We start from the raw sequence: 6,315 nt of genomic DNA on the forward strand, positions 1-6,315 counted from the left end.
ACCATTTCTTACATCTCCTCTGCCCCCTTGCAAGTCATCCTGATTTAATCCCTCCGTCTAGGTGTATAAGGGCATGGTTAATATTACTTAATAGTATAGCCAACTGTTGACTATAAGAAAGTGCCATGTCATTTGTAGTCAACATGTATAACAATCGATACTCAAAAACTAATTCTCAAAGATCATTATTTGCAAAGCACAATAAGTGTTATTTATTCACAAGTTTTGGATGCAGGTTGAACAGTTGAACACTTGTGTTTGCAAAAGATACCTTTTTATCTATTTCACCCGGATGTTTGTGAGCTCTAGAGATGAGATAATATCCAAAGAAACCTATCGATACCTGTTACACATGAGATGACCCCCACATCCTTTGTCAAAATAAACAACTCCCCGACCAATGCATTTCACTCTTCGGTGCAACGCACGGGCACCTTACTACTATAGATTAGTATGACCAAAAATTGAACTAACATTATATATAGTACGATAAATACTGATGCATGTCACCTAAAAATATATCATTCAAAACTATGTTCAAATACGAATCCAACGATATAGTTTTTGTTGACATGCACTAACATTTTGTCAGTTAAATCTTCAGTCAAATTCAATGGGGGACTAATAAACCACGACGGATGTAGTACAAGTGTAGAGGGCGGCGCTGCACGGGAGTCTCGCCTCTCACCCCGCTCGTGGCGCGGCAGTAAAGCCGTCATATCACAAAACCCAACCACTCCCAGTAATAAATGGCCTGGTAAAATAAAAGGACAAGCAACCATCACATCCCTTCGTCTTTTTTGCATTTCATCTATCTGCATTTACTTTCTCCGGTTCATCTCCCACGCTCGATCCCTAGCTACTACTCCTAGGGCCAGTTCTTTTGGCGACTTCCCCAGCTTTTCCCACAAGACTAGTCACAGTGGAGAGTAACAATAAGGCGCCTCACTCATTTATTTGGGCTTCTAAACTACTACTCCGTCCTGGTTTATTCCTCACCATTGTAATTTGTGCTAAATTTTGACCAAAGATTTAACTGATGAAATGTTACTCAAAACACTTAGGCGCGGTGCATCTAGGTGTGTAAGTCATCTTACGAAAACCAAATAATCCGAAAACACTTAGGCGCGGTGCATTAACTTCTACCTCGTTTCTTGTTTCTTGACATATCAACCAATAAGAGATAAAGAGTGTGCATGCTTTTAATGACTTGAGATATCAAACACGACATGCAGTGGTTAGTTCATTGCATGCAATACTATTAATTAGCAAATAAACATTAACGTTTCTCGTTTTCTCCTCCTCCTTGGTCATGATGCACAGAGAAATAACCACAGAGAAGGAAGCTAAAAGTAAACAATCAAACGAGCATTTTTGCATTTGTTTTGCATTGAATCATTTCACAAGCTTGACTAGCGTTGTTTTTCCACTTTTACAAAAATCGCATCGTAATGTTCAAACGTGCATTTGCACGTACATAAGTAATAGTAGTACTCCCTCCGTCTAGGTGTACAAGTCTTCTCTCCTTCTTGGTCACCGTGCACAACCAAAGATGACTTATTGACCTGGACGGAGGGAGTAGCATAGTCTGCAAGCATATATCAAGAGAGACGTGTAGTCCAATAGTATATAGTAAAGTTTGTGCTATATGCACGTACTTGCAAAATGCGTAATAATACACAACCTTTCCAAACTTTCCCTTTTACATACTTAATTAAGGACGCTAAAAATTCCTGAACATTCGGGATTTATCATTTGCATCCCAAAACTAATGAGATCGCCTTACAAAATAAAAATTATACTCCTCCTAAAAGCCACGACGCTCACAGGAGCACTTGCGGCGCGCCACGAGTGCCCTGGTGCGCGGCCGTTTCCCAGCGCGCCGACACAACGCCTCTTCCTCAGCCTCGCAACTCGCGAGGTGAGGATTGGCGACTTGCCGGTGGGCGAGCGCGATCTCACCGGTGTGGTGATCCGGCGCCAACAGGTACTCCTCCTGGCTGGAAGCGTGCACCCGGTCCACGTACCGCCAAGCGTAGATGAGGCGCTTGGGCCCGACTGCACTCAGGGCATCGGCACGGGCGTCCTCCGCCACCCTCACGCCCTCGCACGAGCCTTCTGCCAAAGAACCAATTGCTTGACTCTCTCGGACGCGACATAGATCTCCTAGAAAGCTTGTTGCGTGGTGCGCTTCTCTTCCTCGGCCTTCTTCTCCGCCTCTATTTTGGCGCGATCTGCTGGAGGCAAAGCCTCCCACAAGGCGACATCCATTTCTTTCCAAATCTCCTCAAGGCTGGGGGGCTCGGCGGGCGGCGCGGCGTTCTCCTTGTAGCGGGGAGCCTATGCGTCCTCCGACGCGCGTGCCGGCGAGATTGAGAACGTCGGCGCGTCCACCTCGACGTGTTGCAGCGAGGAGCGGAACGCCGACGCGTCCTCCTCGACTAGTGGCGGCGAGGAACGGAACAGTGACGCGTCGCGTCGCAGCAAGGAGCGGAACACTAACGCGTCCTCCTCGACTAGTGGCGGCGAGGAACGGAATGGCAACGCGTCGCGTAGCGGCGAGGAGCGGAACACCGACGCGTCCTCCTCGACTAGTGCCGGCGAGGAACGGAATGGCGACGCGTGACCGTCCGCGCGGTGCAGCGAGGGGCTCCTAGGGCTTGGGAGGGGAGATGCCATGGTCGTGAGAGGGAGGGGGAGGAGATAGCGATGAACGTGAACATGAGGGGGAGGAGATAGTGACGTCGTGGGAGGCGCAGTATTTATAGCGAGCAATGGCACACCTACGTAAGATATGGACTGAGCTGCACTGACTTAACTGCAGGTCCAGTTGCGTCACTAACATGTGGGCCAGTACACTATTGGGCCCGTATGTCAGTGACCCAATGCACCTGAAGTTAAGTAAAAGCTACGTGGGCATATTTGTTGGAGTAAATTACGGGGGAGCGAAGGGGTGGAAATATTGCTGGTCACAACGGATTGGACGAGCGTGGGGGAGGAGAGTCATGCATGCAGATTTTTTCACACGGGGTGGAGTGGTGGGACTGCCGTAGGGAGAAGGAGAGTTTGGCAGGCATATTGTTTCCACACATGGAGAGGAAAAGATTTGGAGATGAACGGGCTTCTTGCAGGTATGGGGAATGGTGCATAATAAGTCATCTTGCATGCCGGGCTAGGTATAGTCTCAAGTCATTAAAAACATACACGCCCCACACATGTTCATATTTCAAGGTGCACTAAATTATTGCATGCGATGATTAAGGCTGGCCATCATGGTGGTATCTTAGCTGGTACACGGGAATAGCAAACATGCTGATGTGGCAAAGAATTAAAGAAGAGAGGGGGGTTAGACTAACTAGTGTTCATGCATGCATTGGTAAACACATTTTTTTGTGAAGAACGATAGCATTAGTTGAGTACTTTTGCAGACTTCAAAAACTATTCCACCGCCTCTACTATCTTGCTAAGAGTAGGTGCAATTTTTGAGTCGAGCCCTTTAAACTAGAAGGGAGGTAGTGGTACTCTAATAGCTAGGTGTGTAAGTCATCTTATGAAAACCAAATAATCCCAAAACACGTAGGCGCGGTGCATTAACTTCTACCTCGTTTCTTGTTTCTTGACATATCAACCAATAAGACATGAGGGTGTGCATGCTTTTAATGACCTGAGACTATCAAACATGACATGCAGTGGTTAGTTCATTGCATGCAATACTATTTAATTAGCAAATAAACATTAATGTATCTCGTTTTCCCCTCCTCCTTGGTCATGGTGCACAGCCTAAGATGACTTACTCACCTAGACGGAGGGAGTATCAACATTCACAATGTCAAATCAATATTTTTACACTCATTATAAAACGTAGTTCTTATACTCATTATAATCAGTATTGTAGATATTTATATTTTTAGTATAAATTTGGTCGTGGGATTTCATTGATGCCTGTCAAAGCATGGAGGAAGCGGAGCTTAGGGCTTGCATTGTCGGTCTCTACATAGGTATTTCTCTTCATAATCCTGTAATTTTAGAGACTGATTGCGCTTTTGTGGTAGCGTCTCTTGCATCGGGGGACTATGACAGGTCTGCTATGCGTGACCTGAAGATGAAAGCGTTGAGCATCTCGAAGTTGATCAACAATCTTCATTTGTCAAAGATTAGCCGTTCGGCCAATAAGGTGGCACACTTAATCACTAAGTATAGCTTTGACAATAGATTAGATGGTATTCTTGTAAATAACGTACCGCCCTGTGTGGTGAATATTGTATCGAATGAGTGTACTGGTGTGGCTGGTTAATTAATATAAGGTGGTGTTTAAAAAAAGTATATATTTGGTCAAACACTTTACAAACGGTTGACGGGAGTAAAAAGGACCAGAGGGAGTAGCATGCATGCGGAGTAGGCAAAAAAATTGCTCATTTTTAGCCGGTCGAAGTCTCAAAGGGCGCGACCGCGCGAGGGAGGCGAAGGTCGTGGGAGGCACGACGGTTGAAGGAATTAAGTGAAGTTACATCCACGCGCCGGCATGGCGTGGGAACAGGCAGAAGCTATACCGTCAGGCCTACGATATGGGTCTAGTAGACATGACATCTAGTCGGTCCCGCATAGTTCTCGAGAACTCTTTGGGGGCTTGTAGCCGTTTATCCACCGGGCAAGCCAGCAACCCCACGCCGTTCGCACATCCTACTCGTCCTTGTCTTCTACCTCATAATAGTTCGCTCCCAGTCGTCCCGTCCTTTCACATTAGTTCGCTCCCAGTTTTTGCGGGGTACAACAGTTCAACTTCTCCTAACCCTCCTCCAAAATCCATGGCCTCCCAAATCTCCATGGTCGCCGCTGAGTACCAGGTTAGAGCCATCACAAGCGATCAGTTCATCATCATCTACACACGTGGATCCGCGACGGTGAAAGCATGGCTTGCTCGCTTCCTACGCATGTTCAATAGTTCAATGGATGAGTGGGTAACTGGGCTAGATGTTGAGTACACCACAGTCCTGGGACGAGAGAAGGATCTAAAGGATGAAGAGAGGAAGAAGCCCGCCGTGATCCAGGTTTGCGTACATAACGTTTGCTTGGTCTACCACATATGCCATGCCGACGTTGAGTGCCAGGATTTTAAGAACTTCCTCAAGGACAAAGGAGTGAAATTCGTTACTGTAGGCTTTAAGAACGACAAAGAAGTCCTGCGTCGGATAGGTCTCATTGTAGGCCAGCCCTTCGATCTCCAGAAGGCAAGCCTGGTGTCCTCCTCTCAACCTTCAATGCTGACCCTGGCAGCAGCCATGATTGATACTTCGTACGCTAAACTGAAGAAACCTCATCACGAGTTTCATCATGCATGGGAGTCGAAGACATTAGATGAAGATCACATCCTGTACGCAGCAATGGATGCCTACCTTTGTTTAAATATCTACATGGGTTGGATGAAGAAGCAGAGCCCAGTGTCCGGTTCAAGCAAAGAAGCATCGGCGAAGAGGAAGAGGAAGAGGGACGAGGACGAAGTCAAGGACGTGGACTCGGACTCCGAGTAGGTGGCAGTGCCATCGCTCATGCTGGTTCTACTGCAGTGTCAAGCTGACTAGTTGCTTAGTTTATTTTCAAGGGTGTGTTGTGCTGAGGCCCCAGCAGAACTATGTTTATGTTCTTTCTCGTTATTTGAACTGTTTAGTACGTAGAGTAGTACTAGTACTATGTCTTACTACTATTCTTCTTGCAGTTGGTAGTATTGCTCGTCCCTTCGTGTTCTCGCTGTACTTAATACGTTCGTACTAGTAGTATAATTTGGGTCAGTCGATTTGTGAAAGAAGTTCGACGGAGCGAAGGAAGAAGATGGCAGCAGAGGTGGAAGAAGCCCTTCTAGCCATCCATGTTGCATCAAACGGCTCACATGAGTCGACTGACCCAAATTGCTCCTTCAGATTGCAGGATCCACATGGCATTCAAGGTCTCAAAGGTAGATTCCGCGTCCGCACCCGGTTCGTGGGCTCGACGCGCGCGCGACCGGCTTCCGCCGCGACAGCCACCATGCGCGCCTCCTCTGCGCGGGCGGAGACGACAATGACACGCTAGTTCCTCCTCGCCGGCGTGCTGGAGCATGCGCTCGTCCTCCTCTTCATACGCTGCGTGCATAGACGCGGCTCCACCAGCTGCTCGCGTGCTTGGCAGCGCCGCGGCATGGCGAGGAGGGACTGCAGACAACGTGAGCGGGAGAGCCTTTGGCTTCATGGCACAAGGATGGCGGCGACATGGCGGTGATGGGTGAGAAATTGTTGGCCGGAGCAGGCGGGCGCCGGCATGCGCAACAGCGGCGGCATATTG

This window comes from Triticum dicoccoides, chromosome 2B, assembly GCF_002162155.2.
Source record: "Triticum dicoccoides isolate Atlit2015 ecotype Zavitan chromosome 2B, WEW_v2.0, whole genome shotgun sequence".
Classification (NCBI taxonomy): domain Eukaryota; kingdom Viridiplantae; phylum Streptophyta; class Magnoliopsida; order Poales; family Poaceae; genus Triticum; species Triticum dicoccoides.